This window comes from Patella vulgata, chromosome 5 (genome assembly GCF_932274485.2).
Source record: "Patella vulgata chromosome 5, xgPatVulg1.2, whole genome shotgun sequence".
In the NCBI taxonomy this organism is placed as follows: domain Eukaryota; kingdom Metazoa; phylum Mollusca; class Gastropoda; family Patellidae; genus Patella; species Patella vulgata.
In genome coordinates this window covers 12,781,083-12,807,599 of record NC_065883.2, presented here as the reverse complement: position 1 = coordinate 12,807,599, position 26,517 = coordinate 12,781,083, and the positions used below count along the sequence as shown (strand labels likewise).

Here is a 26,517-nt window from a genome sequence, read left to right as displayed (position 1 = left end):
AGTGATGATATAATATACTTATATAAATACAAAACTGTCGAGATTGACCTTTTAAAAATGTTCGATTATATTATTACAACATCTACCGCACCAGGTGAAGACTCTTTTCTCGAGATTCACGCAAATTATTTCCCACGTATGATACGCTTGTATCCGCTCGTGAAAACCCTAGGCTGTATAGAATTTCTTTAAAGTTTATTCTTTTATGTGTATAAAATAATTTCCTACCTATCATATTTGAGAGCGTGAGCACCCATGTACTCCAGAATTTTGTGGGGGGGGGGGGAAGACATCTTTTGATTAAGAGCAGATAGATTTTGGTAAACTTACACAACTACATAAATTTTATACTAATACCATTTCCCCCAGGAAATGAAATGGGGTTTAACATCCTACTGTTCTGCTCCGACTGGGCTAATAAAAAAGGGGCATTCGCCATACAGTGTAAAGTGAGGGAAATTTTTGGCCCCATCCAGTAGCACTATGGCCTACTCTTATATCAAATTCCAATTGCCAAGGAACCTTTTACACACACGCCATACACATGACCTTGGTTTTTCGTACTATCCGAACGACTAGACAGCTGTCCTTGTCAGGCCTTCTGACCTCCGTCCTGCACCGCTGACAAAGGGAAACCATGTCGGAAAATCCTGATGAACTTTCTCGGCCAATGCAGGGATCCAACAATTGACCTCCAGACTAGCGAGCCAGCATCTTACTCACTTAGCCACCGTGGCTCCCCCATTTCCACAGCACTAAAAAGTATAAACCAAAGAACAGATGGTGTATTATGTCATTTATTTATGACTAGGAAGACAGAATAAGAGTTTAGTAATAAGTGAGTCGGAAATCGCAAGTCTTTGACGATATACAAACAAAAACATTAAAATGATATACACATATTATGCAAAATCTAAGAGTTGACAAAAAAAAAAGCAAACTAAATTTTAAAAATATTTTAAGTCTATTTTTAAATTTATGTTAATATATCGTAAACAATGACTTGTGACTTCCTGACTCACTTTGCTGTCACTGGTTAGTTACATACAAAAACATATTTAACATAATATAAATATATATACATTTAAGAATAAAAAAATAAACTCATAATTCCATCTTAAAACTTTGGTCGGATTTTAAAGCTATTTAAATAGTTTTATTGTGTTATTATGTCTGCTGTCCAACAGACTATGCTATGTTTAAAACCATGTTAAAAGGATTTCCTTGATATTGCATTTAAAAGGATATAATGCATGGGCTCCATGTCAGCCATATATGCTGGTTAAGATCAAGGACTATGGAAAATAACCAAAACTGGATCTGAATCTTCGGTCATTTTGCAGGCGAGACAAAATAACATATTTTGTGCTGTATCATAAAAATCCTGAACACAACTAAATTCATGCGCGTTGTTATGTAAATTGTCGGGTATAATGGTTAAATTTCCATAATTGTTTTGTAAAATTTCCCTGATGTTGATAAATTTATAAAATTTCTCTGATGCAGGTAAGTTTATACAGTTGTCTAAACCAGCTAAAATATTTATCACTATAAAGTCATGCATTATGAAATTTAGATAAATTTGACAAGAGAAATTCTCTAGATTCAGACTGAGTTATAATATGATTCTTTTATTTTATCTTTTTCCAACAATTTTTTTCCTGTAAAATTGATCTTCTCCAGGAATGATAAGAAACAGGCTGTCTTGAACTTCAAACATGGTAATAGTCTTGAGATTGTTTAGTAGACATTATGTTTGATATTGTTTACATTTATTATAAAACTAGTTTGTTTTATTTTAGACAGGTTGACTACAGATAAGTGTTATAATACTCAAAGATGGCTTCTCACTGAAACCAGTGCGGTTTGCTAAAAATTCTGTTAGCATGCATGGAAACTGAGCCTGGTCCCAATTAATTCAGTACATCTTTGTATGGCATGTGACCTTGACCAATTAGGCAATTTAAATTAACTTTTTTTGTGAAGAGTTCCACACATAACTGTGCTGAAAAAAAATAGTTCTGGCACTGATAGCAGAAATGGGTACAACCTCTCTAATTGCAAATTGTATCTCACACCTCCAGTTTAAATTCTTATCAATTATGCATTGAAACTAACACTGGGGGGGGGGGGGCGGCATGCTTTTTAATGAAAAATAAATATACATGGTATGTTAGTCCTAAAATAAGCTAGTTGTGTTTTCAAGAGAAGACGTTAAAACCCAATTTCTTCCCCACTTCCACAACTATTTTAATAATATAACAACATCAAAGGACTGTGAGTGACATTTCATTTTTTAAAAAATCATTATCCTGTAGCATGTTGTCAGTTGTACGTAAAGGTGATATATAGGTATATCATATGTAAATATAGATAGTTGCACATAGATCAATCATATGCAAATATAGCATATATATATCCATATAGACAAATGTCTGTTATTTATATCCCATATAAAACTTATAAGTACTTTTGTACCTTCTGAATCCTGTGTCTATATTAAACATGCATTATGTAAGAGCTAAATCTGCCTATTGCAGGTCTTTTTTCTGGCTTCAAATGTTATATAAGCTTTAATTTTTACATTTATTCACATGACCAGCCTATAATCAAATCGTTAGATAATCAGATGGCTGAGATTTCAATGGATTAAAACACCTGCAAGATTTAAAAATTTAATGATAAATTGGATAATTGACACTTAGACCCGATTTTATGATAATAAACAATTGTTGCTTCATCTTTATTTAAACTGTCATAACTTCGCACAGAATGAACTAATTTGAATGAAATTTTCAATATATTCATTTTTCATTATCTATTTTTGAACTATTATAGCAAGAATGGTCAGCTTTTTATCTTTATCTTACAATGTATCTTTAATTTGTGAGCCTTGGTAGCTCTGTGAGTATTACCATAGCTTACTAGCCAGGAAGTCTTGTGTTCTATCCAAACAAGTTCCTTGAGATTTAGGGGGTTTTGGATGGCCGAATGGTTACAGTGTGCGCATTGTATCATAAGGTCTGTCATTACTGACGTGATTTTGATTCCCCGGTTATACGTGACAAGGAGTAGGGTCGTCTGTCCAACCTGGTGGGTTTTACTCCCTGTCCTCCGGTTTCCTCCAACTGCTAAAGACCCCTACACACAAACAAATTATTGAAATAAAATTAAACCATATGTTGGTTTGTGTAAAGTGTACGTTAAACCCCACTTCTCTCTCACTCTCCTTGAGTTTTTCCAGCCTAGTAACCCCTTGTCATTGGTGTAGGATGTAAGGGCCTGGCAATGAACAATATTCTGTGAAAGTTAGTCACAGAAATCTGGACAATCCCTGACTGCACTTCTATCTATACCACTGAACACTTCTTGACCATTAGGGGTCAAATTCAAACAAGAATAGTTCGACTTACAAATATTTATTGTAAAAACACAAATAAATAACTGATATAGAATTTAACTATTTTCGCATTGGTACTTTCAAATAATAAAAAAAGAGCTTGCTTTTCCCCAAATTTAAGCAAGGTGCACATGTATATAAGATTTTGGAAACAATCTGTTCAGTCTACATACTAGGTAATTTTAGTACCACTACACTTATAATATGGAGTAGGGTCGCCTGTCAAACCTTGCTGGTTTTCTCCCATTCCTCCGGTTTCCTCCCACTGCTGATGATCCCTACACACTAGCGAATTATTGAAATAAAATGTAATTTCATATGAACCATATGTAATTTCAAATAATAAACAAAAAAGCTTGCTTTTCACAAAAATTAAGCACAGTGCACATGTATATCAGATCTTGGAAACAATCTGCTCATACTGGTTAAGTACCACTACACTTATAATATACTTGGCTACTAGTCTCTATACTAAATATCTCCAACACCTAGACTTAATCCCTCAAACAGTCCCAGGTGGAAAATATGGAGGAGTAATTGAAATCTGACTTGAACACTCAGTGGAATATCAATAAAGTATAAAGAATTTGATATACTCCTTTAGGGGACGGGTGATATATATGGTACATATTAACAACAGTCTGATATATCACGCATCAAATTCCATTTTCATTCTTTCCAATGATATTCTCATGATACAAGCAATAACTTATAAATAATGTACTGAGAGAATTTTTATTTTTAAAATGCATACAAATTGTCATTATTTATTTTCAAGTTGACAGGTTTCCATCAATTATTGCTACACCTGCGGATCGTCAGTTGCATCATTCAGACAATATTAAATTTTCCATGGCTTAATGCACACTCAAATTGTTTATTTAACATTTAATTAACATAACATCCCAACTCGGATTCAATCGTGTGGCTCTGGTTTGTTTATATTATTCTCAGAAAATGCTGAACGTTGCCAAGTTTTCAGTTACTCATATCTTTATAAATACTAAACTGGATTTAAATATTTTCCGAATGATATTTTTTCATGAAAACAAAACCAAACAGTCAATGGTAGATATTCTCCCAGCTTGGATTCAATAAGAGCAACCCCAGACCCATCAAAAGTTTCTACCCAATGATTATAGGTGGTGCTGGCTTGTTTATTTTGTCTGCAGAAGATGCACAATTTTATTATGACTTGTTAGAAATGATTTTTGTTTTCAAAATATTTTTGGGACTGACAGTTGTAATCTCTATCAAAATAATTTTTTAACCTGCACTGGTTACTCTTTCCAGAACATCAGATACCACTTCTCATTTGTATTTACTTGAGCATTAATAAAAAAACACAACTTTGTAGATTTACTTAGTTTATTTCATGCAACGTTAAGGAAGACATGCATACGCCATACAGTGTGCTATGAGGGAAATTTTGCCTGGCACTATCGCCTACTCTTATATCGAATTCCAACTGCCAGGGGATCTTTTACGGGCATTCTAATATATACACGGGATCTCGATTTTTCGTCTCATCCGAAGGACTAGACAGCTGTCCTTGTCAGGCCCTCCGTCCTGCTTCACTGACAAGGGGGAACCACGCCTGAAAATCTGGATGAACTTTCTCGGCCAATGCAGGGATCGAACACCCGACCTTCAGGCTAGCGAGCCAGCGTCTTACCCACTTAGGTATCTTTATAAAGCCAGGGGTGGGGGGTAGTTTGGGTGGATGGCTGAATCAGAAGGTCTGTCAGTCAAGTAACACGATATGTGACAAAGACTATGGTTGTCTGTCCAACAGCATGGGTTTTCTCAGGGCCCTCCGGTTTCCTCCCACTGCTAAAGACCCCTACGCGCAAGTGAATTATTGAAATAAAATTGAACCATATGATAGTCTCAAAATGACAAAGTTTGTGTCGATGGGATGGCTCTCTCTTTAAACAGCCAAGTTTAGTATTATCAATTCAGCCAAATAATATGTTTGTGATGAGTCTGAGGTTACCTTGTTTCTCAAACCAAGCACTGAGTTATCAAATTAAATCACCTTTTTTATTCCTACGACATGCTCATGTACATTAATTAAGAAACTATTTCTTTTAGAACCTGTTTCTTCCATGGGATCTAAGAAGATTGCGAAGAAGAAAGTAGCGAAAAACTTTCTATAGCATCCATTTTAATCACAATTCCAACAAAAGATCTATTGTAATGGGCAGTTTTATTTCAGGAATCCAATCTCAGACTTTCAAAAAAATTTTCCAAACTACTGCCAATTTGCCGTTAACAGCAAATGAAAGAAACATTCGCTTCCAAGATCTGTTAAAATATTGGATTTGAAAATAAACACTGACACATTGGCTGGTTAGCTGACACAGAAAACATTGGTGAGGATAAGATAAATGAAGAAAAGATAAATAAATTCTGGTTACTAATTGGTGTGGATTCCTGCAAGTGAACACTGTGGTATATAAGATAGAGGTCAATATATACCAGACTACCTGGAGTTCCATTAATAGGGGGTAGAGAGAGAGAGAGACAGGGAGAGAGAGAGAGAGAGGGAGAGTAGCATCCACTCCACCACACAAACTATGTCACTTTGGAATTTTAGTATTGATAATAAATCATTAAAGATACATTATGTAAGATTTAGATAAAGAACTAGCCATTCTTGCTATAATAGTTCCAAAGTAGATGATGTAAAATGAATAATTTGAAAATTTCATTCAAATTACTCTATTGCAAGCGAAGATATTAGCCTTTGAAGGTTTGACAGACGTGTGCAATAATTTCAACCACCGTACTGGTTGATCAAAGCTAAGTCTCGGTCCTCCATATTTGATTAAATCAAAGTATCGCTGAACCATTCTAATTTATTTAATATCAGAGAAATCTGATGCCATCGAGAGTTCATTAAGGCCTGGATCAGTTAATTAATGTCTAATTAATTTAGAAATCATTTCAGGCCTAAAGAAAGACCTGCAATAGGCAGATTTAGCTCTTGCATAATGCATGTTTAACATTCTTTCATGATCATTTTTGTAGTTTGAACAAGCGAGCTTTGTCAAGTTCCGGTCAAGAATGGATGACAACATGATTAACCAAATGTACACAAGCAGAGAAGCAGAGAATACAAGCAGCAGTTAGATCCAATATGATGCTAGTTCACCATTGACCAATCCCTTTCTTTACTGAATTAAAAAAAAACAAAAAAACAAACAAATACAGATAATTTGCCAGTAAGACAGAACCAAAAATAGAAAACACACTAGAAACCAGTAATGGTGGTTTTTTTTTTAAATCTTATGGATTATAAATGGGCTGCCATAAATTACTTTGCACAATTTTTCTTATGGTTCTCTTTAAAGTTTAATATCATTCTTCCTGCTCAAACACATCAACTTCCAAAATAAACCATCAAAGATTTGGCTGGAACAATCAGGCATTTAATCTGAGTTTGATTGTAGAAAGGCAGACATATTGGATATGGTGCTGCTGGTTGCTAGGGGTATTTATGACTCCGTTACTCTACATACCACATGTCTTGTCAAGATAAAATGTGGAGATAATAAAAATACCGGACTATTTTAAACATATTCTACAACAATCAAACACCCATAAACCCATCTTTCTTACTGTACCTTTAGATCTACCTGAAGGATGATATAATTTGTAGGTGCAACGTGATCATTGTCTATGATGATAAAAGGTGATATATAGATGATCATCTACGAGAATTACAATCAGAGGTTTCTGTGTAAAATGTTTTGGTCATAGATCACTAGAATTCTATGTTGCGTGTAAGCTATTTCAGAAATGGATCTAAATGTTGTAGTGAGCCATACATTAACTATTAAAGAAGAATAAATTTATTGGTAGGTACCATGCATGAGGTGGGGTCTTATGTCATTGCGAAATGCATTGCACCACATTTCAAAATGAAATGAAATGAAATGGGGTTTAACGTCCTACTGTTCTGCTCCGAACTGGGCTAATGAAGACGAGCATACGCCATACAGTTTGATATGAGGGAAATTTTGCCCGGACAATGGCACTACGGCCTACTCTTATATCGAATTTCAACTGTCAAGGGATCTTTTACATGCACACCAATGTGTACACAGGACCTTGGTTTTTCTTACCATCCGAATGACTAGACAGCTGTCCTTATATTCGTGCACAGATAAAAGATAAATGAAATGGGGTTTAACATCCTGCTTTTCTGAATCCCCGACTGGTCTAATGAAGATGGTAGTCCCGAAATGACCTAGTTTGTGTCGAGTGGACGTTAAACCCCATTTCTCTCTCTCTCTCTAATGAAGATGGGCAATTTTCCTTAAAAAGCAGCTTTTTTGCCTATTCTTTATCATATTTCAACTGCCAAGGATTCTTTAAAGTCAATACCAAATTATACATGGTTTCCCAGATTTTTGTCCCATATGAATGACTAGACACTATTCTATCCAGCACCAGGGACAAGTAGAAATCACACTGAAAATCTCCTGGTTAATGAGCCAGCTCCTTGGTCACAAGAGTTAGGATTAACTGCTAGGAAAGATTAGGTCAGGCGTTGGAATCGGTTTTGAAACTATCATATTTTATTTACTGATTGTTTTTAATACTGGTAGCCTGACAGTTGAAAGAAGCATGATATTGATGAATAATTAATATATATTTCAATTAAACCAATTGTAGCCCTCTAATGATATCAGACAGATTTTATGAGGTATTTTTACCCACCATTCTAACTCTATGAGTGTTTTACTGCCATTCTGACTATATATGTTAATAAAACCCTATATCCATTATTTCCTCTATGCTAGTTATAAATCACTCATGTGTAATACTTGTTTTAAAAACACAGAGAGAGAGAGAGAGAGAGAGAGAGAGAGAGTTCAGTTCTACAACTATTTGATCCATCCATTAAATATTGGATACTGTACATTCCATTTTCAATTAAAGTGACATGTGAAACAGTCATGATCAGAACTGTGGTTTTCTATCCAATCCGAAGTACTAGATATAAGTTATCTCTGTTCTGCATCACCTCAGCACAGCAATTAGATCCTGTATGGTGCTCCATCATGGGTTAAAAATATGTTGGGTTTTTTTAAATGCAAATTTCAAGCAGCTTCTAAAAGTATGACTTCTGCCCAATACTGTACATATTGAACATGATGACATCAGATGGTCTGTAGTCTATAGAGGTAAATATGTTGTATATAGGGTATGAATGTTTAAAATATGTAATTGATCTACGTCTATCATAAAATAAATATTGACAACAATTCTACTATCTTTCATCTATTGTTATCAAGACTTCTATTCATTCAGTTGTAAATAGTAACTGTGCATTGGGACCTTGAAAAAAACCAATTGTGAACAGCCTGCGTAAATTGATTTAATAAGTTTGCTCCACATTCTAATATATATACGTTATAATGTTATAAAACCAGTGTTGAAATCCAGTAGTATTAGCACAAATGTAAAGCTGTACTACTTTCTTGCGCTGTAAATAATGAAAAGATAAAAGCCAACACATACTGATTTCAAGTTGGTTTAATAACATTTTAACATTTGAAAGTATTTTTTGCTCTTCTGGGAGCTCTTTAACCATGAAATTTTGTTCAAACTATGCACAACTTTATTTCATAATCTTTATATGACATTTAGTAACTGCACAATTTCCTACTTTCAGGGATTCTTCAGCATCCAAGCAAACCAAATGCTTTTCTTTGGCATGTCATCTCTCCTGACCACTGTCAAGAAGGGGGAAACAGTGATGTAAAATGAAACAAAAACAAACCCGATTACCTACATGCCTATAAACTATGCATTTCAACAATATAGATGTTGAGGTAAATGATTTGACTGGCCATTCTTCTCAAACAATTACATTTTGGCACTCATGTGATGTGCTATTACCTTATATTTATATCAGTCTGATTAGAAATAATAAATAAAATTATAATCTAGGTTTCATTAGATTGTAGCATATGTATGTATACGGCCATATCAATAATTTGTGCATTTATGCATTTTGGAATCCAGAATTGATAATCATAACTTCATGGAGTATATTTGAAGGGTATATAACAGTGTAATTGTGGGGGTATATTTGAAGGGTATATACAGTTTAATTGTGGGGGTATATTTGAGAGGTATACAACAGTTTTATTGTGGGGTATATTTGAGGGGTATACAACAGTGTAATTGTGGGGGTATATTTGAAGTGTATATAACAGTGTAATTGTGGGAGTATATTTGAAGTGTATATAACAGTGTAATTGTGGGAGTATATTTGAAGTGTATATAACAGAGTAATTGTGGGGGTATATTTGAAGGGTATACAACAGTGTAATTGTGGGGGTATATTTGAAGGGTATACAACAGTGTAATTGTGGGGGTATATTTGAAGGGTATACAACAGTGTAATTGTGGGGGTATATTTGAAGGGTATATAACCATGTAATTGTGGGGGTATATTTGAAGGGTATACAACGGTGTAATTGTGGGAGTATATTTGAGGGGTATATAACCGTGTAATTGTGGGAGTATATTTGTGGTGTATATAACTGTGTAATTGTGAGGGTATATTTGAGGGGTATATAACAATGTTATAGGGGTATATTTGAGGGGTACATATCGGTGTAATCTGGTGGTATACAACAGTATCATTTTGTTAAAGCATATCCAGATAAAAATCTACTATCTCTTGGATTATATTACTATATTACGCTCAGAATGTTTCAGGACCTGAAAGAACATCTGGACAAAAGATGGTAACGGAATACTGGACAAACGTGTGGTCAATAAATAAACAGAAATGTTCCAAACATCATAGTTATTTCCTTAATGACTGCCTCAGTTTATCTTGGCTATATACCTATAGTTCCACGTAGATACATCAAAGTAGAACCAAGGAATCAGAATGCAAAGTTTCCTTCTACGGAATGAGTACCAAGACATTTCATGAAGGGTCAGTTTTCACTGCCACAAAGTTGTGTGTTGGTAATTGAAAACTGATGTTTCCACAATAATTTGTATCTTTCTTTTGAATCCCTTCCAAGAGAGAAAGAGAAATGGGGTTAAACGTCCACTGACACAAACTAGGTCATTTCGGGACTAATATATGGTTCAATTTTATTTCAATAATTCGTTTGTGTGTGTGGGTCTTTAGCAGTTGGAGGAAACTGGAGGACCTGGAGAAAACCCATGAGGTTGGACAGCCGACCCGACTCCTTGTCATGTACAACTTGGGAATCTAAACCATGCCAACTGACGTGCACACGGTAACCATTCGGCCATCCAACCCCCCGAATCCCTTGCAAACTACAATATTGTTAAAGTTGTATCCCAGACCATGACGATTTAATTCCGTTCATTTTTGTAAAAATATGAGGAATCGAACAATTCAGAACATTCGACAACCTATGCAGATAATATAAACAAGTAATTGAAGTCAGCACCCCCCCCCCCCCACAAATATTGGGTATAATCATTTGATGGACCTCATTTTAATCTGATTGAATCCAAAGCGGAAGATTATCAACTATTGATGTTTTGGTATTGTTTTCTTCACTAAATAGTCAAACCAGATAAAATGATTTTTTTATTTTTTTTTTGATCATCCCACCAAATACTCTCAAAGCGTTAATACTCTCTAATGATAAAAAAAAAATTGTTGTGTTAGACACTCACCAATACTAAAGGTCTAATTAAGAGTTGAATTCAGGGTATAATATGTATGGGCAGAGAAAGGTGAAGTGTGTTGTCTGGCTATGTGATCTGTTAAAAGGTTAAAGCTACAATCATCTCTAGTTTACGTCTAATTCTAATACCACTAATACTTTATTTTAGCTCTTATTACAGACTATTCTTTTAACACAATGTATGGACTAGACCTGACAGACGCTCAGATTATAGATGTCAAAATAAAAAAAAAGCTCAACAATTACATAGAACAAAATAATCTTTTTAGTCTTGATATTAGACATCAAATAAAAAGTGTAGATGACCTTGGAACAGCATTAAACTATCCCAGCTAATTATCCCTGACTGGCCAGTTTTCACTGCTTTAAGTGTTTTGGTTCTGTTATGCAAGATCTTTTTCAACTTCCAAAGTAAAAGTTTGGTAATAAGACCACCTTAAGGTAAGTTTTAAATGTTCCTATTATTAATTAGAACATGTTTCACTTTAGTTTTTATATTTTACGCTGACATTTTATTGCTTTAAATCTTCCTAGTGCAAAAACGGAAAACTTGACCTTTTGATCTCCCTAGTCACAAAGAACAAAGGTGAATTTAGCAAGTTTACGAGGCTAGATATGTTCCACAAGTCATGTCAAACAGTGACCGCATATTCTTATCTGAAGAGCATGCGCAATAAGCACTATCGATGTAGACTGGAATAACCAGATGCTAGAGATTGGCATTTGATTGAGACCTCTAGCGTATTACGCCGAATATAACTGATTAGAAATTACAGTAAAAGCAGAAACGATTGAATGTAAACCAGTTTGTATACATTCATACTACGTTATTATTTGCGTTGCGACCCAATTGTAACAATTTCAAGGTCCAGAATATTAGCGATTTAGCTCCTTTAAGTTAAGTTGGTGAAAACATGGCCAGACATTCACCTCTGAGTGTATGTAACAAGGCGTAGGTTTGCTGGGCTAGCATTGTGGTACTCTCATTTCCTCTCACTTAGAAATACCTCTACCCCCTGTCTGAAACTCCCAATATGCCCAAGTTACTCTTCCGTGGACATTAAACTCCATTTCTCTCTAAACTATCCTTTAACTTTCCAAACCTACACATAGTTTTTAAATGACTTTAACTTTTACGGTTTTTACAAGTGTTCATTATTATTGTTACAAGAGACAGGTAAATATATTCCAGCTACTATAGGTGGTATATTAATTAAGTTGTGGTCACTTTATATCCTTGTAGATATGTACAGTAATGAGGTGTAGACAGTACAACATGTTTTACACATCAACCATTCACTATACATGTACAACATTCTCCATTCTTTAATCACCACCATTTGTACTATCTATAACTTACTATGGTCAGCTGTTTGAAGAGTCAAAGAAATGAAATGGGATTCAATGGCCTACCTTTCCGCATCACCTAGGATAATTAAGATAGGTAAAGTATCTTACGAGAGAAATTTTGCTCCGGGTAGCAGCTATACTGCCTACTCTTATTTTCGAATTTGATTGGTCAAAGGTTCTTTTACGTGCACGCTGTGTACATGAGATCTTGTTTTTTGTCCCATCCAAACAACTAGATGCTGTTCCTGCCATACTATCAGTCCTGCATGACTGACAAGAGGAAAACAAGCTGAGGAACTTTCTTGGCCAACACTGGCATCGAACACTAGATCTCCTGCGTAGTCATCCAATATCAAACTGGCTGAGTCAACTGCGACTCCCAAAGTGTAAATGGGAAGGAAATCTGTAAATAAAGCCATTGGTTACAGACATTGTCAGACACAAATTAACATTTTATCAGGCACAAATCATTTGGTGTCTGTCATTACATCCAGCACAGACTTCTCTTTTGACAACATTTTTATTGATATTTTTAACAAATGTCCGGCATAATGACAACAAGTTGTTGTTATGCAAGCTACAACACATTTTATTGATATTTACCGGCACAAATATAAAAATGTCAAGGGCTAGTGCCCATCAGGTAAAACTATAATGAATATTTACAGGTAGAGTAATACCAACTCAATACCACCGATTTAATATTCATTTTGGGACTAACACATGGTTTTACACAGGTTTTTTTTTTAAACTTTCTGAGATATTCGTCAACGTGTCGAAGTTCAAAATATCTGTTTGTGCCTATTTATCTACCATGTGATGATGTAACGTTGATTTAACGTGTAAAAACATAAAATCAGATTGTAGAACAGTGGTAGACTAAATATTTAGAAAGTTTAAATGTTTGATTTGATTTCTTCTCAGTATATCTCCATAAGATATATAAAATTTATTTTCAGTTTAAAGAGACCATATATCACAGTCCATTGGCAGCTCTGGGAACTTGAAACAATATATTCTATAAAATTAAATTGAATTCTATCATCAGATTTCCATACTTGTTTCACTACTTATAAATTTTCTGTGAAACTTTCTTATATTGTTTTCATCAGAATTGCTGGGAACAATTCAGGTTCAACAGTTTTTCAACCTCTTAAACCATTTTTTGGGTCAACAATCAAGCTTGTTTATTTAACTAGATCCATTCAAGATGACAAGCTATATGATATAAAATGCTGAGGTTTCAGCCAATCATAATTACAGACTTTGCAACGAAATAGTGCATATACCTTAGAAGAAGCACTCCAGAGGCATGGTCAGTCTTGCCACAATTCTATTAAAATATTTTTGTTGACATCATCAACATTTGAAAAGTGTCTTCATTCGCATCCATTTTGCTTATTTATAAAGTTGCTTTGAGTTTTATGAGGCTCTTGGGTGACCTTTTTCAGTTGCATTCAGTCGCCTCTTGTTGCCGAATCGCCAGTTGCTTTCAGTTGCAAGGTCGACATAAGCCACACCTTTAGGTAATTCATATTTATAGGTAAATGACCTCCATGAATCAGTAGTGGCATCAGGTGTTTTAGAAAGAGTAAGTATCTGGCTTGTGGCCTCTTTAATCACTTGTATTTATGCTATGTAGAACAAACTTTGGTCAGCTGTTAAATATATACTGCCCTTGTAGTATAACTACAGATTAACATACCATCCAAAACACTTTTACTACCAACTTCAAAGTCAAACAATCTTAAATAGTTTATCATGAGGTCAAATGGGTTCATTTCATAAGGTACCCTTCATATATCATTCCAACATGTCTACAGAGCCAGGGTGATTCTTTCAGAAATCTTAGAAAAATAAATGAACTGTCCTTCAATCTGCTTGTTAAGTCTTTTACCTTTCAGTAAGTTCTGGCATCTTTTCAAGACAATTTAAGATCAGTGTGCAACTCTCAAGACCAGACTACATCTTGGGGAGGCCTGTCAAACATTTTTAACAATTCAATTCCTAAAAACACACCATTTTCTGTTACAATTGAAATCTGAAAGTGTTAAATTAGCTATCTGGCTGATGTGATTGTCTTTTCTGGTAAACATTTTTTCAATTTCAAGCTTAAACCAACAACAAAATGGCTTTCAAAGTGAGCCTCTTTAAATTTTATTAGAAACTGTATCAGGAATTCTAACAAGGGCTAATACTTCTCGAACATGAGAGCAAGTTAACACAAAACCGCTAGGTAATTTCAAGATTAACATTTGACAGGTGGAGAAAGCCAATGAGTTTATGCAAGCAACCTTCCTTAGTCACTCACACACAATCAGGATTTTTTGTGCAATGTAGCACTAGATTTTAAGTCCACTCGACACAAACTAGGTCATTTTGGGACTAACATGGTTCAATTTTATTTCAATAATTCGCAAGCGCGTAAGGGTCTTTAGCAGTGAGAGGAAACTGGAGGACCCAGAGAAAACCCACGAGGTTGGACAGGCAACACTTCTCCTTGTCACATGCAACCAGTGAATTGAAACCACGGCAGTTGACTCAATGACAGACTTTATGATACAACCCCATACAGCACCCTTGTCACGTGCAACCGGTGAATCGAAACCACGGAAGTTGACTCAATGACCGACTTTATGATACAACCCCATGCAGCACCCTTGTCACGGGCAATCGGTGATTCGAAACCACGGCAATTGACTCAATGACAGACTTTATGATACAACCCCATACAGCACCCTTGTCACGTGCAACCAGTGAACGAAACCACGGCAGTTGACTCAATGACAGACTTTATGATACAACCCCATGCAGCACTGTGGATAAATGAAATGAAATAAAATGGGGTTCTACATCCTACTTTTATGCACTAACCCGTCTAATGAAGATGGTCCTACGCCATGTAGCCCATGTAGTGTGCTAGGAAGGGACAGTTCCTTGGACAGTGCTTTTTCCGCCATCTCTTCAATGAATTACAACTGTTGAAGGTTCTTTTCACAAGCACACCAAAGAGTACATGGACGGACCTCAGTTTTTCGTATCATCCAAATGACTAGATGGTCCTCCGTTCTTTGACAGGCTAGATCGATCCAAGGGCCTGCTGATTAGTGAGCCAGCTCCTCCCTCACAAAGTAACCATGGTTCCTACACTGTGAATAAGTTAATACAAAGATACTTTTGATAATATTCTAGTATGAGATATCACTTAATATAAACTCTGAAATGAGGTACAAGGTCAAAAATGAGAGAGAAACAGGGCTTACTGTCTACCCGACACAAACTAGGTCATTTCGGGACTAACATATGGTTCAATTTTATTTCAATAATTCACTTACATGTAGGGGTAGTAGTAGGAGGAAACCTGAGGACCCGGAGAAAACCCATGACGACCCTACTCCTTGTCACGTACGAGGGATTCGAAACCACCAATTGACTCAATGACAGACCATCCAATCCCCAGGTTGAAATGGATAGGGTACAAGGTCTAAAATGAATATGAGTACAAAAGGTCTGAAATGTACAAGGTCTAAAGTGACTATCAAGGTACAAAAATCCCCATGACTGTGGGTCTTTTCTCAAAACTTCCTTATCTTGCAGTAAAAGGTCATGACCACAGTAAATAAAAGCAGAAATCGTTAATCAGGAAATTTATTTCTATCCCTTCAAAAGTTTCCAACTGGCCTGGCTAATCCTTAACATACATACCAACAAAACTATGTAGAAGATAACATTAGCCGTGTTAACCCAGCATAGGCCAATTATAGTGGTCATTACAGAGATAAATTATCGGTGTATCATGTCCAGTAATTGGTCAGTTGTAAAAGGTAATTGTGATAAATCCATCTGATTGTAAGACACCCTCTTTACCTGGTAATAAACCATACAACGGACCATCAAAACCACTTGATCTTATCTAAATCTTATCGTGACTTTTAACGTGTAAAGTATCTCACTGGAGAGGTATTACAGAGCTTGAAACAACTTGATATGTAGACAAATGGTGTTGGTCAGATTTATAAGATAAACAATCCACACTGACCAATTTTAGAATAAACATCATAAAAATCTTGTTATAAACACTAAGGAGATTAATTTATAATTAATTGTTCAAGTCGCTTATTGTCTTTCCCATTTTTCAGACAATATTTCATTTATTCTTAAAGTTATACAAATCCTATGTCTGTAATTGTGAAGTGCCTTAGAGCAGCCACTGGGTGGATTTTGCTGCACTGTATAAACGAATAAATGAAATATGTTTGATCATTAAAATGTATTAAAAATTGATTTTTAACATTTAATTAAGATAATAAAACCAAAACATTAATGGAAGATAATCTCTTTGCTTGGATTAAATAGGACTGAAAAGGTCATCAACATCCTGCAGCCTTGTACAACAAGTCAGTCAAATTATGCTGCTCAGATAATAAAACAGAAGGAATAATCTGGTCCTAAAAAGAATAATTTTCGGACTTACAAAAATAGAGCAAGAGAGAGAGAGAGAGAGAGAGAGAAATGGGGTTTGAAGTCCATGCAGACAAACCAGGTTACTAACATATGGTTCCATTTTATTTCAATAATTTACTTGCGCATTCGGGTCTTTAATTAGTAGTGGGAGGAAACCAGCAGACCCGGTGAAAACCCACGAGGTTGGGGCATTTGAAATCCCATCAATTGACTCAATGACAGACCTTCTGATCTAACGCGAATGCGTTAACCAACTCCCTCCCCGGACAAACAGGGAATCCATATTTTCTTTATAAATACAGCACTACTGCATACCCCAATTATTTGCATTGTCTGCATTGTAACTATTGTGGAAGCGGACAGTAAACCACCAAAACAAGAAGCAATTCATGGTTACTTCAGCAAACATTTATGACTTCCTATTAGAATTTTGTGTCATACATAGTGAGTTAGCTTTAGTTATATATGTTAACTTCTGCTACCCGGGGGTTGGGTGGCCGAATGGTTAGCACGTGTGTGCTGTATCATAAGGTCTGTCATTGAGTCAACTGGCGTGGTTTTGAATCCCCAGTTGTACGTGACAAGGAGTAGGATCGCCTGTCCAACCTCGTGGGTTTTCTCCGGGTCCTCCAGTTTCTTCCCACTGCTAAAGGCCCCCGTGCACAAGCAAATTATAGAAATAAAATTTAAAAAAAACATGTGTTAGTCCCGAAATGACCAAGTTTGTGTCGAGTGGACATTAAACCCCATTTCTCCCTCTCTTTCATCAAAAAAATTACTGTCTTTCCAATATATTGAGAAATTTACCTGTGATTGACAATATAGTAACTTAGTAACATATAGTTGATGTTAAAATGAACAGGTCTTTAGAGACAGTATGTTACATAAAATACATATATATATATATATATATATAAATATGTTCAAAAACATATAACAATGGTACAAAAATATAGATTTATGCACAGCTTGCTATAAATATACTAATGTCCAAAAGAAAGTATACACTGTGCATTTCGTGCTGCATCAACCAAAGTCGTATGCGGCATTTAGGTACAATGACAATTTGTTTTGCTTTTTTATTTTGCTTAGAAATGTTGAGTTTTGACACAAGAGACAACCTCAGTAATGTTTTATCAAATGTTTTTAATCTAAATAAAACTTAGTCATATTTTTAGTGTGTATACTTTCTTTTGGACATTAGTATATAATGCAGCATTTTCCCAACTATAAATATACATGCGGACTTGTTGAAAACAGGGTTTCACATCCTCACAATCTTATTTCAAATTTCACATGACAGTTTTGTTTAGTTTTAGAAAAGTCAAACTTACAGATATTTTTCTTACAATTCAGCCTGTTCTACAGTCTAAACTTAGATAGAATTCATTTGAATCCTTGGAAAAATCCAAGAGTTTTGGCTCTTGTACACTTTGTAAAATCTTGTAAATGTTCTAGCGACAAATGTAATTTTATTTTGTAAGATTTTAAATTAGATATTATAATGTATTAATATGTAAAATGTCTTATATTTATTCTTGTTTATTGTAACGTCAATACTCACAAATAAACTGTTATTTTTAATATTATTTGCTGTCATGATGGTAATCGGGGCAAAATAATGGAGCAGTTGGATGTGCTATAATCATGATACCCGGAGCAGATGAACTGAAGCAGACGTATTATGGACTCGGGGCAAAAGAAGCAAATATACCATAATGTATTATTAAGTGAAATGTCATATATTTGTTCGTATTTGCTGTAACGTCAATACTCATGTTTGCATATATACCAGTAGTTCCGATTGCAAATAAACTATCATTTTCAATATTATTTGCTGTCATCATGGTACTTGGGGCAAAATAATTACTCAGTTGTATTGTGCTGTTTTGATTATGATACCAGGGGTAAAAGAACTGAAGCAGACGTATCATGCTGTCATCATGGTACACGGGGCAAAAGAAACAAAATATACCATGAGCTGTCTGTCACAAAAATAAGATAATAAAACCAAGAATTAAGAATACTAACCTATTAATATTTCCACATGACAGCTTGTACAATATTCCCATTCATAAATAAACACTGACTACATAACTACCTATATATATATGTAGTAGATGTTTATATAACACCATACAAGTTCAGACAATTCACCCTCAAACAAGAGACTCTTGAATACAGAAAGACTTTAAACTATCGGTAACCTAATTAGATGTTCTGTTCTGTCTGGTTAATATTTCTAGTTTTTAAAATATTTCGTTCATTAATTAATTGAGATATTCACTGACCTGAGTTCTGAATGTTCACAGTCTAATTAGTGCTGAATAAAGAAAGACTTAACTGACCTAATAAGATGTTCTTCTAGTTACTATTTCCATATATCTTTAATTCATGAATTAATTGAAATAAAACACTGATCTAGGGTCCAATGATATTTTAAAATCTAGTAAACCGTTGCACAGAAGAAATAAGATGTTCTGGATACTATTTCCACATAGTTTTAAAAATATTCTATTCATATGTTAATTGAATATACTGATCGGAGGTCGGATTGCAAGTCTTCAATGTTCACAGTCTAATAAAAGCTGAACAGAGAAAGACTTTAACCTCTTGTTAACATTTCCATATAGTTTTTAAAATATTCCATCCATCAGTTAAAATAATGCACTTATCAGAGGTTCAATAACACTTTAAAAAATCTTGAATATCCACAGTCTAATTAGTGCTGAACAGAAAAAAATTTAACACTGGTAACCTGTTCTATATTCTGTTTCCACATTAATTTCATACACTGATATGAGGTCGGACAATACTGAATATTCACAGTGTAAATGACCAGAGAAAGTCTTTAAGATGTTCCATTACGAATTTTTGTACAATATCCCATTCATAAATTGAAGTAAATAAAACAAAATACTATTACACTATACTTCTGCCATGTTAAGCAGGCTTACAAACACCTTACAGAGTTGAATAGCGAGAGATTTGAGGCTTCACCACAACTTATTTCCTTGTAAAACATCCCATTCATAAAGAATAAAATTTCAGGTACATGCGTTATACCTATATAAATTACGTCTAATTACACCTTACAGAGTTGTAGCAGACGCTAAATAAGTTACTTCACAAATACAGACACCTTACAAGTTCAGATTATTTTACAACTGAACAGAGAGAGAGAGAAATTTTTACTGACATCTATAATACTGTAGGAACAATAGACTGGCTTGTCAATCACTCAGAGCTCTACTACTTTAAGATATAAACTCTAACCACAATAACAAGATGGTGTTGTATATGTTATTAGTATATCATCACTGTTTAAATATACACCCCCCTGACTGACTTACTGTCAACTTTTGAACCAAGCTTGTTTTGTTTACTCTAAGGTTTAATTTCTCTACATCAAATATACAGTTCAGCATTAAGACATTCAACTCATAATCAAAATATATTTAGGCCTCCCTGCAATGTGCTTACTTCATTATTCTTCAATTTTAATGCTTCATAAAATTTGTTGATCTAAATATTAATATTTTAGAATAACAGTAAAATGATTGATATTTCTTCCTTTTTTTTGTCTTTTTTGCAGGGTGACGGTTATAAAGTTTGTAAATTTAAATATCAATAGTTAAATATGCACTATTGCAGGTCTTTCTTTATGCCTGAAATGTTATCTAAATTATTAATTAAACATTAATTAGCTTATCAAGACCATAATCAACCCTCGGTGTCATCGCTAGCCTGCGATATTTACTGGATTTGAATACCTATTTTGATGGATGATTTAACATCAAAATGGATGATCAAGACTTTGTTTTTTTTATCGTACCGACCTTAGTAATAATCTTTAAGTGGCATTTAGGGATCGGTAAACACATTAACAGAACATGGCAGAGCCTCGTCTAAGGATTTGGTCGTGCACGGCAATGTCGATCGAAGCCCGACCCGCGAGCACCGCAGGTGAGAGCCCGTGCTGGGGGTCTGCCCCCCAAAATTTTGAAAATTGACTCCCTTAAGACTCGATTTCTGAGCACTTAAAAAATAGTTTTGGAGATTTGATACACTATTAGTTTGGGCATCTTGTTAAACCATAGATTAATTAATACCCTGTAAAATCGAGATCAAAACACTGCTTCGGCTGACTCGCAGACAGAAATATACCCATAAAACAATCAAAAAGACGATTTTGTAAACCTACACACCATGATATAGGATTGGCACATGGGAAAAACTTTGTCAGCGATTTTCAAAACGTATGTCTGTTGCCACCCAGTTTTCAACTTTTGGGCTCAGTAGGCGGCACAGTTTGGCCAGTGCCCCGCCGCCTAGTCACCATGTTAAACGAGGCTCTGGAACACAGTTTTTTTGTGGGATACAATCACTAGTGTTCTGTTGACCTCAGCAATGATGATCGAGACCAGGCTTAAAATTCAACGGCTAATATCTTGGTTCTGAGTGGAGCAATTTGACTGAAATATTTAGCATTTGGACATAAAAAAATGTACTGACTTTAGTAATGGTGATCGAGGCTAGCTTAAAATTCAAAAGCTAATATCTCGGTTCAGAGTGGAGCAATTTGACTGAAATTTTCAGGATATTCTACTAGCCCGTTCAGACGCTTAAGTTGAACTGGTTTAAAAACCCCGGGGATTGTTAAACCAGTTTAACTTAAGCGCCTGAACGCAAATGTGGGGCAAATAAACCAGTTTAAAAAACCCTGCTCGCGACCTGTCTTCGAGAAGGCTTTTTATTTTAAACTGGTTCATCTTAGCCGTCTGAACGGGTTGGCTTAAAAACCCCAGCTCCAGCTTGCTTCGAGCATGCGCAGTACGCAGTTAGTTACAATCCTCTGAAAATATTGGGGTCAGACAGTGCCAATGTTATCGAAAGCGTGCAAGAACCGAATAAAGAATGTGAAGCTACCCATGCGCAGTTAACTCTAACCTCCGACCGAAGAGGTCAGAATAGTTAAACTGGTTTGGCTTATAGTACGTGTGAACGCAACACGATGCTGTCTTAAAAACCCCAGCGATTATGAACTGGTTTAAAAATAAGCGTCTGAACGGGCTATAAGTTATCTATTTAATAACTATTATTAAACTGGCAGTTCTTTATCTAATCTCCCATAATGTATTATTAACATTCACTTAAATAATCTATAGTGTTTTTAAATTAGATACTAAATATTACTCAAACTAGTGACAAGTGTTGTGGTTAGTGCAGGGTTTACTTGTTTAGAATGATCATCCAAATCAATGTTTTGTACAGTCGTGGGATCAAATCGTCAGCCCAATGGCTTTTGAACATTCGTGCACACCTTCCATCCTTTGAAGGAAATGATTTTAGTACTTTACATTATTATATTAAATAATTGTCCAAAGCAAAATGAAAGATGTTTAAAAAATGTTAAAAATTTAATGGGTGTAGTCAACTAACAGAAACATTTCTTAACTCAACATATTAAATTTCATTTGAAAAAAATGACACCTCTTCTAATTTACATATAATCACAGTAACATTTAAAGGTACACTGTCTGCTGTGTCACCTGGGTGAGAGAGGACAATAAATAAACCTTGTTCACAGTAGTTCACACATTAAAGTTGCAATTTCATATTTTTAAGTTATATTTTTAAAATTTATTAAAATAAAGCCTTAAAATAGATGGTATCAATAAACAGTCCTACTTTGTTAAAGAATAATCCTACTGATCCTATAATTCACTATTGCCAGTTGAGAAATTGGCAAAAATATCATTTTGAACTTCAAATTCAAACGTTTGAAGATAGCTATTCCATGGAGGGAATAGAAAAATAGGGAGGTAATTGTGTTATTATTTCTGGGGTCAAAGGATTTTTAAGAGGGAGAATAATACCTATGATCGTATAATAGTGAGTTGACAACCTATTGAGCAAAAGACATAGAGATAATTATGTTTTGACTTTCTTAGAAAATTATCGCTTTAAAGGACCAACATCTCAGACTAAAGGCAAAGTCAGTCTTGAAAATCTTGTACACGATAAAAACATATTGGTCCCAAAATTATTCATATTGATCATTCCTAATGGAAGTTATGGTCATCGCATTACTTGCTTTGATTTCATGTCATCTTGTTTCTAAGACTGTCAACCGACGCCTGAACGATATTTCATTTAAATCAACAACAAACATTGAGCTAAAGGCTGGCATTTAACCAACCGGTACATTTTTTTTGTTTTAATCATTTCGACTAATAAGTAAAGAACACTTTTAAGTCCTTACCATTTTTCAAAAATCTGGTTCAAAGAAGGAATTGAAACGTGTACAATATAATATATAGAGCACCCAAAACTTAAAATTTAAAAAAACAATATCAATTTTATTAAAACAAAAATATCAATTTTAAGATAACACATTTTTATAACAAAATCAGAATGATCTGAGTGGTCTTCAAAGAAAGCAATTTTATTAAAACAAATATAACTAGATTTGTTGGGGTGAGTTGTCTTATATCTCGACCAATGATTTAAAGTTGGGATGAGTTGTCTTTTATCTTGGGATGAGTTGTCTTATATTACGATTAGTTGTCTTGGGATGAGTTGTCTTTGGGATGAGTTGTCTGTATACCCAATGAAACTATGGTATGCAACATACACCTCATAATTCCACACTTGTCTGATAACTTGATCCAAATTATTTCAGTTTTAACTCTAATCGGTCATTGCTCTAACAAATATTTTGCCAGTTCTCACAATCTCTTCACAGAACTTCTATTTCATGAATTAAGAATATTTATTTTAAACATTGATGACCATCCAGAGATTCCGCCATCTCCCTCTGAAAAAAACGGGGACATTTCAGTGTCACTGACTTGAACGTAGCTGATCTAAATGCATTATGTAAATAATAGATCAAGTTATTATAGTAGACAGTAAAGTCCTTTTCATGAAATATACATGTATATATACTTTAACAAGGGTCCTTTTATACATGTAGTGCAGCTTGCATACTTTTTTCAGAATTCTTGGATTTGAATATGACATCTGAAGTTTAAGTTAAAAAAATATGCAGTTTCTTTTTCTAAAATATATCAATGTATACAAATTAGGCCACAGTTTTCTATTTCTTTGGGGAAAAAACTAATTTAAAGCAGAAAAGTATTTTGTTGCTGTTCTCAGAAGGTTTTAGTTCAAAATTTTTACGTTTCGAAATTATAAACAAAACATGGTTCACGATACTTAAATGGCTATTCATTTATCTACTAAAACTTAAATTCATTTGGCCCTACACACATATCTAAAAGAGTCTGAAATAGTTCATTCAGACGCTTAAGTTAAACTGGTTTAAAAATTTCAGCAATTGTTAAATTAGTTTAACCATGTCATTTTAACGCAAAGTTTGGTCAAATACCAGTTAAAAAAATTGTAGCTTTCAACCATACTAGGTCAAAACAGTTAAATGGGGTTTAACCTCCACTCGACACAAACTAGGTCATTTCGGGACTAACATATGGTTCAATATTGTTTCAAGGGGTGTTTAGCAGTGGGAGGAAACCGAAAGACCCGGAGAAAACCCACAGGGTTGGACAGGCATCCATGCCTATAAAATAACACTATGCCATTATTTCTTTCTATGAATCATAGTACACATTCTTCCACCCTGTAATTATTCAAGAATTTTTTTGACAATTATGAAGATACTTAAATTCTTTCTGTTTTCTTTACAATGAACCACATTGTTTTCCTGTTGACAAAATTCACAATACAAATACATTTCAAGTGATAAGAATGGTACTTCAAGAGTCAAGATGTTTCGTCTGTCGCCTGTTTAGTTTTTTAGGTTTTTTTTGTATAAATTTAAATATCACAGTGTGCATGCAGCTAATTACATTGAACAATATCTATTTTGGGCTGTGTGTATGTCATTATTTTTGTTGGTTTTTTTTTTCTGGGCATCCCTGTTAAATGTGACTTAGTGAATATATTGGCTCACAAACCGGGAGGTCCTTTTGTTGAGAAAGTTTATGGGGATTTTGTTGTGGTTTCTATAGTCGTTGTATGAAAAACAGAGGTCCATATAAACATTGGTGTCTATGTAAAAGAACCCTTGACTGTTAGAATCCGATATTAAAAGTAGGCTGTAGCACCGCTGTCCAGGCAAAATTCCTTCAATGCACACTGTATGACATATGCCCGTCTTCAACTCTTCATTAGACCACTCAGTGTAGAACAGTAGGACGTTTCACCCCATTTCATTTCTGTTTAATACATGTATTTTCTATTCACATGTCAATCAAATACACAGATCTCATTGATGATTGACTGTAACTAAAACAGATTTCATTGATGAATGACTGTGACTAAAACAGATCTCGATTCTCATTGATGAATGACTGTGACTAAAACAGATCTCGATTCTCATTGATGAATGACTGTGACTAAAACAGATCTCGATTCTCATTGATAAATGACTGTGACTAAAACAGATCTCAATTCTCATTAATGAATGACTGTGACTAAAACAGATCTCGATTCTCATTAATGAATGACTGTGACTAAAACAGATCTCAATTCTCATTGATGATTGTAACTGAAACTGATCTCATTGATGAATAACTGTGACTAAAACAGATCTCGATTCTCATTGATGAATGACTGTAACTCAAACTGATCTTATTGATGAATGACTGTGACTAAAACAGATCTCAATTCTCATAGATGAATGACTGTGACCAAAACAGGGCTTTCGCTTCAAAATTTTGCCAACTGGTTAATTTTTCTGCTTACATGTATCTCAGATTAACAAAAGAATATGCTAATGTTTAATATCAGCTTAGGTAATTCTGAAACTAACAAGCAGTTATTTCCATTTCTTCCGGGTACATGTAAAATGAAAGGGATATAGCTCAGACAGTGGTGTTTGTACATATTAAGAGCACCCTTAAGCGCCCCATCACAACGAATAGACACTTTCATTGTCAATCATCAATGCATTGATCCTGATAAGTGAGGCCAGGTGGGTGTAACAGCAGTATAAATATGTTAGGTTTCATTTTTTCTGTAGTTAGTGAAGCAGGAGGAACAGCATGTAGTCATTCAGATGGGATGAAAAACCAAGGTCCTGTGTACGTAAAAAAATCCCTTGGTAATTGTAATTAGATGTAGAGTGACAGAAAAAAACCTTTGCCTGGATTAAATTTACCTCACTGCAGGGCGTATGCCTGTTTTCATTAGCCTCATTTGTGCAGAAACAGAAAAGTAGGCGGTTAAACCCCACATCATTTCATTTTTATTCATGTATGTTTAAAAAAATCATGTTTAAAAAAATCATATATGTCATACACGTAATTGACATTTTGTCTGAAGTGTGAATAAAAATCTTTTCATTCATAAAATTCCAGATATTAGTTTACTTTGTTTGTTTGAGAAGTGTGATAAAGTTGAGGTTAAACTGTGGTATAACAAGTGTAATACCATACCTCTGTAGACAAGGTGGGTAAACCATTACTTAATAAACATGGTTAATATCAACCAACTTTATTGATTCATTCATAAAATAACCTATTGATAACATGGACAACCAACTGTTTCTCGACATACAGTCATAACTCAGATCTGATT

General features: G+C 34.6%; 1 protein-coding gene and 1 long non-coding RNA gene across 2 annotated transcripts in view; one reads left to right on the top strand and one right to left on the bottom strand.

The window, feature by feature from the left end:
• Positions 1 to 26,517, bottom strand: part of LOC126822216 (protein TANC2) — a 246,533-nt gene that overhangs the window by 191,849 nt on the left and 28,167 nt on the right. The gene's annotated exons all lie outside the window — the stretch shown is intronic.
• LOC126822258 (uncharacterized) lies at positions 1,189 to 10,190 on the top strand. Its single transcript, XR_008788295.1, has 3 exons — positions 1,189 to 1,506; positions 6,434 to 7,263; positions 9,087 to 10,190. It is a non-coding gene; the product is annotated as an uncharacterized LOC126822258 (long non-coding RNA).